Source organism: Corvus brachyrhynchos, unplaced genomic scaffold (assembly GCF_000691975.1).
Source record: "Corvus brachyrhynchos isolate BGI_N302 unplaced genomic scaffold, ASM69197v1 scaffold80, whole genome shotgun sequence".
NCBI classification, from domain to species: domain Eukaryota; kingdom Metazoa; phylum Chordata; class Aves; order Passeriformes; family Corvidae; genus Corvus; species Corvus brachyrhynchos.
The window spans coordinates 7,599,786-7,609,679 of NW_008236769.1; positions in this window are offsets into that span (position 1 = coordinate 7,599,786).

Here is a 9,894-nt window from a genome sequence, read left to right on the forward strand (position 1 = left end):
ATTATAGATGGGGGACCTACACCAAGTAGTCTGTGTCAAAGCTAAATGAAATTACCACTAAAACAAGTTTGGAATTTGGGGACCTGAAAGAAGTAAAGAATGACAGAAATAAAATATATGGACCTGGAGATTCAGTCTCAGATCAGGGTTTTAAATAAGCCTAAACTAACTGAATTAGTCACTTAATTAAATTAATTGAAGAACTGAAATTAATTTCCTGCTGTAATAGATTTTTTAATAGCTTCAGCTGAACAATTTATTTGCTCTGTTTGAGATTTTTATGCAATTGATTGATTAGTGAACAATTTTTCAGTTTAACAGTAAATATCTGTAGTGGCTTGCATGATTTAATGGCCAAAGAATCCAGCTAATTTACTATGAGAACAAGAAAGACAGAAAAACATTGTATTTCAGTTGTTGGCAGTTGCTATGGCTGAGTTACATAAACACAGGGGCCAGCATCTCTCCAGGAACTGCGGTAGCAGTTCAAGCACCCGTCTGTGCCAGGCAATTCAGACTGGCTGACAAAATGTGCTTCGAAAAGACCAGAGCCCAAAACCTCTGAATTGAATGAAAAACCTCCCAATGTCATTATGAAATCTGAAATCAGGGTTTTGTTTCACTATTGCATTTCAGGCAAAGTCTGTGGTCTATCTCATTTCAGAAGGCAGTAATTCTTAGTAAGCACTGATTTTGTTTCATTAGGACCATTTTTGTTCAGGATTCACTCTGCCTAGATTTTAGCACAACAAACTGCCCTAAATGTAGTTTGGGTTAAATTAGTTCTGTCCTACTCTTGCACTCATTTGAAAATACACGGGCTGTATCATCTAAATCCACAGTGCCATTTAACAGCAGTAACTGTCCTGCTGAGAGTTATGATCTCTCTGTCCATGACTGCTCATATTCCCAGCAAGTCCTGAGTATTTCTTATGAGTGTTTCAGCAAAATTCATCCAAGAATCCATCATTCTTCCTCATATCCTGCATTGTTTGTGCTTCTCTGAAACTGCATCCAGTTTATAAAAGGAATTCAGAAATATGTCTACGCTGCTAAAATTGTTATTACTGAATATAAATACAGTAATAGATTATTCAATTGAATCAGGAAAAAAAGAGGATAAAATAAATAAATTCACAGTTATGTTGTGTGCTATTTGGGGGGAATATCACGACACTTTAAAAATGACATCTCATTCAGTACCCTAGAAAAAATAAATTGATTACCCTGCAGAGACAATAAGCCACAATAAGAACTTTGAAAATATACCTTTCTCTGTTGTTTGAAAAACCAAAATGATGGAACCATGGAATAGTTCAGGTTGGAAGGGACCTTTTAAGTTCATCTGCCCAAGATCCCTGCAATGAGCAAGGACATCTTTAACTAGATCAGGAGGTTGCTAAAAGCCCCATCCAAAATAAGAGTTAAAATAAGAACAAGAGGACAACTACTGTATGACATTTCTTGCTCACATATAAACCTCAATTTTACATGGGTTGTTGTCACAGAAAACAAATGATTAGAGGATTATTTATCAATGGAGAAAACCTGTAACAAACTTAGGATATATAAGCAGTAGCAAAATACAGCAGCTTACCCTAACAGATCTACTTCAAGGAAAGAAAATAACAGTCTGATATTACCAATACTTTATATTCCCACAGAAAATGAATCACTGCTCCTTCACCCACTGATCTCTCCTTTGGGAAACTGCACTTTCTAACTGATTGCAAATATTAAGCAGAACATACCTACCAAGTGCCAAAATATTTTAATAATATATCATCTTAGAGGTGTAGGTGTATGAGTGAATTCTGATAAGTGAGAACACTCAAAAAAACTGCAAAGATATTGAAAAAGAGGGAGAAAAATGGTCCAGAGGTTAAAGTATTGAGCTATATTCTGTTCTTGGCTCTGCCACAGACTCCTGGTTTGACCTTTAGCAAACAGGTTTGTCATCAGGTTTCTCGGGTGCTAAACCAGACCTCAAATGTCTCAGCTCTCCCTCCATACAAGAAAAATGATCCTTCCCTAGAAAGCAGCTGTGATGATGCATTGTGAGAGGTTTAGACACTGTGGTGATAAGCACCGTAGAAAAACAAACTACAGTGAGATAAAACTTGTACTGTCAGTCACCAAACTGCGAGGAGGTGTTTTTCAAAGTGACATTTTCATATTATTTACTCTAAAAATAGGAAATTTTTACTTTTCTCTTCAACTGTACAACTGTTGTACAATAAGCATAGTAAACACAGACACCATGGAAAGCAGACAGGCAAGAGCAAACGTGTAAACTCTGAGTGATGTCAAGCTGTGCTCAGATTCATACTCAGACCTTTCCTTTGGCACCCACGTGTGCTGAGGAGGAATGTGGCTCCAAGAGGGCAGCTCTGGCCAGAGCAGGAGACAAAGATCAACAGACTGCAGAAAATACTCGCTTTGAAGCAACTTGGCACACTTATTTATGTCCTATGTAAACCCCTGTTTATATAAAACAAACAAAATTTTGTTCTACTTAGGAAATACACCTGTGGATCTCATTGCCAAAGGGTGCTGTAAGTGCCAACATTACATGGGTACAAGGGTGGAGAAAGAGATGAAAGAGAAACCCACTGAAAGCACAGGAAACACATCACATTGTCAGAGAGTTAAACTAGCTGCAAACTGGGAAAGGATGAGACCTGCTCACCCAGTTCTTGGTTTTGCCTTTGCACCAACACATGGTATCTCTGGGGACACGATACTGACTTCAAAAGACTTTCAGATGGACCAGTTAAAGCCTTTCTCAAGGCATTTCAGAATAAACTTTCCAGGAGACACACACACTTTCTTGTTGCCAAGACCTAAACACCCCCTGGCTCCAAGGAGAGCATTTATGGTGATGTGCTTAGGCTGCACCACCAAGGCCAAGAGACCTTCATTCCCACTGATTGATGTTCTGCTCTTTCTCTAATGCAAAAGCCCCCATTTATGAAGCCGTCCTCTCCTTTGAAATAAGGACACATTTTTAAAAGTAATCAATAGGAAACAGCCTGCAATTTAGAACAAGTATGATTATCTAGTGATGAAAATATCCACATCACAGACAAACATGCTGTCAGGTCACATCAGAACAAATGCACATATCACACAACCCCCCTTCAGTTGTATTTCTTTAAGTATCAGATTTATCTCAGGAGAGACAATAACAAATACACAACCTAAATCCACTGATGGTACTAACTAAACAAACAACGTGAGCATAAGTTCACAAATGGAGTATTAATAGAGAACTACAAAGAAAAAGATGCACAGTTATCAGTTAGCTGTACAGTGATATTCACTCACGTATCAGTGTAGTTCAACACATCCTATAGAAAAAAATAGCACCTTTTAATTCCACTGCAGTTCAGTAATGCTAATTTGAGCCTTGGCACGATGGTGTGTTTGGAAAAGGTATCCACGTAATGCTACGACTTCAGTTGTAATGTTTCAAAATGCTATTAAAATTAATTAATTATTAAAATAACCTAACTAATCTGTCCTGATTTGAAAACATTGCCAAGTACAGAATCTCTCATGTCACTCTGCACATGCATATTCTGAGTTTACAAAAACACTTGAGAAGTGCTATAAAAAGGCCTGAAGACCTTTCTTTCACATTGCATTTATTCTGCATCTTCTCAAGGCAAAACCAAGCACACATTCTCTACCAGCTGGGGTGCACTGTGTTAATTTTGATAGCACAAATAGAGCCAGAGAGACAAAGCTGTCAACACGTACAAGTACTAACCAAGGTTCAGAGGAATGAATGCAGACACCTTGATATGAGCACCATAGCAACAGCCTCCAGTAAATCTTTTTAACCCTCTCTTAAAGATATAAAAGAGAAGAAAACGCTTAAAAGCATTTGAAAAGTGAAAGCCAAAGTGAAATTAAATATAACAACATTTATTTGTCAGTCTTTTTAAGGGCATTAAAGCCTTTAGCTGTTTCTTCTGGGAAAAGAGAGGAAGTATGTGGAGGGCTGTGAGCCCTTTGCATGAGAGCCCTCTGCACTCCCTTAGAGGAGAGGCCTGAGGCCAAAAAGACTTTCCCCAAAGATAAGCAACCTTCCTCTGGGTCATGGTGACAAAGTGAACCACCCCCAGCATGTGTTGTTTCTATATGGCAATAGCCTGTACCCAGTTGGCTAGTTGGTTTCTACCCCACTCCCTGCCTTTCCCATAAAAAGCCCCTGTTTCTGCCCCTAACCCAGGGAGCCTTTGTCCCTGGCCTTTCCTTCACAGGGGCTGCTGGACAATAAAAGCCACCTCTGTGGAACAGCCAGACGAGGGTCCTGTCTCCCTGTCCCCGAGCTCGCCTTGGGTGATTTCACAACGAGCTGAATCAGGAGAGCTGGTATCACTTGTAGCAGAGAAGTTGCTACACTTGCTGAATTCCCCTGCTGCCCAGAGAGGCCTGCCACCACCCTTGGAAGAGTTGTTCCTTGCAGGATGCTCTCCCAAGGAAGGTCACAGCACACCGGGTTGTCCAGCCCTGGCTCTCTGATAGCAATAGAACTAGAGTTGTCACTGCTCTTTGAGGCTGTTTTTTGCTTCCCACAGGACAAAATGGGAGCAGACAAAAAACTAACAGAGATGCTCAGTTCTTGTCCAGACCTGGTAAATCCCAGACTAGGGGGAGCACTGCATAGACAACTACTTTTGCTGCCTCTCTAGCTATGCAGCTGCTACAGACACCTAGGTTTTTTCTTTTACTTTTTCTCCTTTTTTCTCTTTCTTTTCTTTCTTTCCTTCTTTCTTTCTTTCCCCTCCCTCCCTCCTTTTCTCTTTTCTTCTTTCCTTTTATCTTTCTTTCTTCTTTATTTCTTTCCTTCTCTTTCTCTTTTTTCCCCCACTCTCCTACCTAAAAGAAATTAAAAGAAGATGGATGCTGCATGCAGGGAACAGTGCAGGGAAGGGACAGGACATGAAAGAGGGATGATCCAGGTTAGCAGAGTTGCAGGACTGGGGCCAGGGTGCAGATGATGGCACACACAGCCTCAAATACACCATGCCTGTTTCAGTCATCACTGAGGAGCAAAATGATGGTATGGAAATGTAGCACAGTGGGGATCACCAAATACTTCCCAGAGACTCTTGTCAGTCCACCTGTCTTCTTCACACCACCTGAAAGATTATGGACCAAGGGAAGGAATTGAGACAGGGAGTAGTATGTTTTCTCAATTTTTCTGACAGTTAAGCCTGAATCAAAGCTTGATTTTTTTTTTCATGTTGTCTTCCACATAACTTTTGATCTTGGTTGGAGCAGTAGCCTTCTGTTTTTTTCTGACAAGTTCGTAAGTTTATACTGCTTGCAAAAACCTTTATAGAACTAGGACTTGCAATTTGGCCAGCTGGAGTTTTAAGCCTCTCTAAGTCTTCTCTTGCCAGAAATCCCTTTTGTCTCTCTTTGGTGATATGCACAGCCCAGCAGTGAAATGCAATGCAAATGCTAAAGGATGTGCTTTCCCCTGTTGCCAAGTCAGTGAGCCCTGCACAGAACACAGGACAATGAATACAGCCCTGAGCAACAGCCCCAGGGTTGCAAGCAGACCTATTTTTAATAAAAACACTTGAAATTTGAGCAAATGCTACTTTTGTGATCTTTCTGGAAACTCATCAAAATTTGATTCAAGAAAAGCCAACCAGAATAGCTATTTTCCTACTATCAACTACAACCAACAATTATGTTCAAACAAAACATGAAGTGACTAATCCCAGCCAATGTAAGCAGTAACTCTGAACCCAGCTCCTACTCCTGCCTCAGTGATTACTTCTGCTAGACCAGGACATTCATTGGTATTCAGGAGCTGCTGCATGAAACAGAGCTTCAGGAGGGCTGTATCCACACACGTATTTTTCAAGCTGTTATACTCTCTGCACGCTGATTGAAACCCTTCCTGATGAGTCTATCCAGGCTCCTGAATTTTAGATCTGACATTATATTCATTTAATCTCATGGCAATGTGAGCAGGTTTCTATTCACTGAAAAGAAACAGTCATCTCATCTCTCTTTCTCCACATACATTTCACTGAAATAGTAGTGGTAGAATTGACTGGATAGCCCTTAATTCCACAGTAACTACTCTGCAATCATATTCTTTTTCTAAGTGATTACTTTCACAATAGAATTGAAAATAAAGCACCTTTGAAAAGAAAATTATTCTCAAGAAATAACTGAAAGTCTCAGTAATAAAGATATTCTTTTTAATGACAACTCTGCATTATCTGAAGTGAAAGACTTTCAGTCCCTCATTCAAATTGTTGCAAGCTCAAGAAATACATACTTCTGCTTTTCCCCCTCAATTGTTCTCACAGTCCTTTGTGTTTAGGGCACTTGTGAAATAGCATCAGCTCTTCTTCACCCCTCACTGGGAAGGGATGGCTTCATCTACTCCTAACCAGTGTTCATGGGATAAATGCCACGTGGTAGCATTTTCTGGAAAGACCACTCTCTCTTCCCTACATCTATTTTTTCTGCGCTTCATTTCCCCCTCTGTGAAATTGTAGTAGTGATATTTCTTTACCATGTTTATTCAAAATAAATGCTGGAGGAATGGAATTTTTGAGAAGCCCACATAGCTAAAACACAAAGTTACAAAAGAGTAAGAATCACTGAAAATGAGAAATGGAGAAAATGCTCCACAGTGTGCAGCACTAGACCGCTAGTTGTCATTCCACCTGCAATTCTTTATGCCCTGCAAGGCTGCTCAGTGTTACCAGACAGGCTCAACACAAAGCAGTTAGAATTACACATTTTAGCTGTGGTGGGAATCAAATGGAATGAAAATTCCCTGGTCACTGGGAGAGTACACAAGGATCAATAGAGCAGACATGGATTTCAGGCCTATGGATTTGTTTCCAGTTAAAATGCAAAAAGTATGCACAGATGTATTTATTTCTTGTGTTTATATGTTTATGCTAAAGCAGGAGAAATTTTTAAAAAACCAACAACGTAGCAGAAACATATGAATCAACAAAAGAGCTTCAGGGGGTACCAATTAGGAGACATCTGTTAACATTGGTGGATCTGTGCTCAAGATCTGGCTCCAAGTGAAATTTTCACAGATGTGTAATATATCACCAGTGTTTCACAAAGCATATCCACATTCTTAGCTTGCTGGTTTTTTAATTCAAGCATCAGGAAGAACTAAGGAAGAAAAAAAACAAACCATAAAATTTCCTATTGAAACTGATGGAAAGATATGACCAACACTTAATTTCTGCAGTGCAATTGCATGGCATATGAGTAACTATTTGCATTTCAGCCCACTGCAGCAGCAGTTCCTGCACACAGTGGCATCATTCTCAACCAGAAGGAGCAGATTTCTTGTGTCAGCAATAGAGCCATGCACTCACTCCCAGGCAAATCTGTCTCCAAGACAGCCTTGTAGGCTCTGTAGATATTAACTGTGATGCCTCTGAAGATTTGTTGGTGTTCATTTGATTAACACAATCTCTAAGCAATAAAAGCAAGACTCTCTCACAGCACAGTGAGTTACAGCTGAGCATGGCAACATCCTGAGCATATTGGCTTCATAATATCCTTCAGTCCCCTGTAAAGTGTCTCAGTGGCTCAGCCCCAGTCCTCACTCACAGAAGCTGGAGAAGGAGCAAGAGCTGTTCGGCATGAAAACTGGCAGCAGTAAGTTAAATGCTTTCATCAAAGACATATCTTTCAGTGTGACAGTGCCAAAATTCAAGTGTTTGCCAGAAATGTTTCATTCATTCATCAAAAATCTTCTAATGATGGTTCTGAAGTGATAGGCTAAAGTGTTGCTTAACACCAGCAGGTAAAGAGCACAGGGGTTACTCAGCCTCTCTGCAGACTGACTGCTCCAAGGGTCCAGGCCAAGTCTAATGCCAAGCCCACATGACTGTGTTTCCTCACTTTCTCTGCCCACTGCCCACTGAAATTAAGACATTTGAAATATTCGATTTTGAGACTTCAGACAACTACATTAAGGATTTTGGAGGGCTTAGACAGCGTCAAGGCTACCTCTCTGGCAGTATCATAACTCAGCCTGTTGGAGGGGGGGAATACCTCTGCTTCCAAGCTTATATTCTTTCAGGTGGGAGAGGGCTATCAAGTTGCATCTTCACATGATTTCTAGGACTGTTTTATACACATTTGACTGTTTCTGGAGAATGAAACATTAAAATATCTTGTTTAATAAACACTCACCTTGTAAAGCCCTGATGACTCATTAGGAAGGCATTAGAAAGAAAAAACCCCAACTCTTAAATAAGAAAGCACATGTACATCTATGATTCTTCTGGCAAGTGTGATCTGTGTCAGCCAGTCAGCTGCCCCTTGCCAGCCCAGCCCCTCAAGTGATTACTCACAATACGCTGCTCTGGGAGCAGCACACAGCTGGAGAGCCTCCACTGAGCCACCAACACCTAATGTCTAGATGGCAAACATGTTTCAGGATCAATCAGACACCAAGCTATGTAGTCCCACTGACACTGGACTACTCTGGGACCACTGGCACATAACTGCTAATTAAAATTTAGGTAACTGTGGAAAACAACAGTTCAAGGCTTCTAAAATGTAGGTGTCTTTAGAGAAGATCCAATTGAAAATCCTGTTGTAGATGTTGAATCCCTAAATACATACCTTATTATTAGCACTAATACAAGGTCACATGATTATGGATTTAGCCATGAAGAACTGGTTTAAAATGAACAACTCTTTTATACAACCATTTTGTAATATATTTTGCCTCTAGTAAAAAAAAAAAGAAAAATAAAATGGCCTATTTAAATAAATTCAAGGAGAAAAAGGTTTTCAGTTATTTAGAAGAATGGAGCAAAAGAGGAAAAAGAAAGTGGAAACAAACCAGCCTAAATGTTTTTATTTCATTTTGTTTAATATGTGCTAAACAAGTTTTGTTTTTTAAATGAAAGACATTCCTTCCTTATAAACATTGATTGGTTCTAATACCATATTTGTTTGAAATTGTTCCCACAGCAATTGCAGCCAAGAGCTGAAAAGTTCTGGTTTTGTTTGAAAAATGACTTAATAGCAGTAAAGCTCCTCTGCCTTGGCCAAATATATTTGTTAGTCTACCAAAACACAGTGTTTCTCTCTCCTAGCCATGATGTCTGGAACTCAGTATCTTTTCTGCAAAGATGTTCTGAGATGCACAATGAAAATGCACCTATGCCTTGCAGAAGCTATACACGGCAAAAAAGTCCAAGAGAAGGAGAAACCATCCTAGGGTAGTGCCTGTACCTGTCTCTCAGTTATGAGGAAAGCCATGACATTTAGCTTCGATTAGACACCATGACATTTAGATGGCCAAAATAAAGCAAAACAAATTGCAGCACATACCCTGTGCCCAGAGCGTGCTTTGACAGCCAGAACATGCCAGCAGGATTTTGTGCCACACTGAATTACTCTCTAGAGTGATATGACACTGAATCACTGTGTGCAGAGGTTGTATTAACCAAACCCTGACATCTTTATCTATGTAAATAGTATCACATTTAAGGAACTATTCATATGCGTAAAAATTGGAGGACCCAGGAAGATGCCCAATCATTTTTGCAGGGGTTTTTTTCCCCCCATAATTTATAGAGTTTTTCATATCACAATTTTCTTATCACATGTTCTTAGCAAATATTACTTCCAAATGAAGTGCTCTCCCTATAGATTTCAATTAGGAAGAAAACCTCTCAAACACAGACAAAAAAGCAGCAATACAGTTACTCTCAGAATAAAGTAATTTCATAGCCTCATTGTATTCCTTCCACACTCTGGGCTTGCTATAAGAAATTAACTTTACTCTTAACAGCAACATACAAAATGCATTTAAAGATCTTTGTCAGCACATGCACCTTTACTGTTACAGTTTCCTGCTTTGCA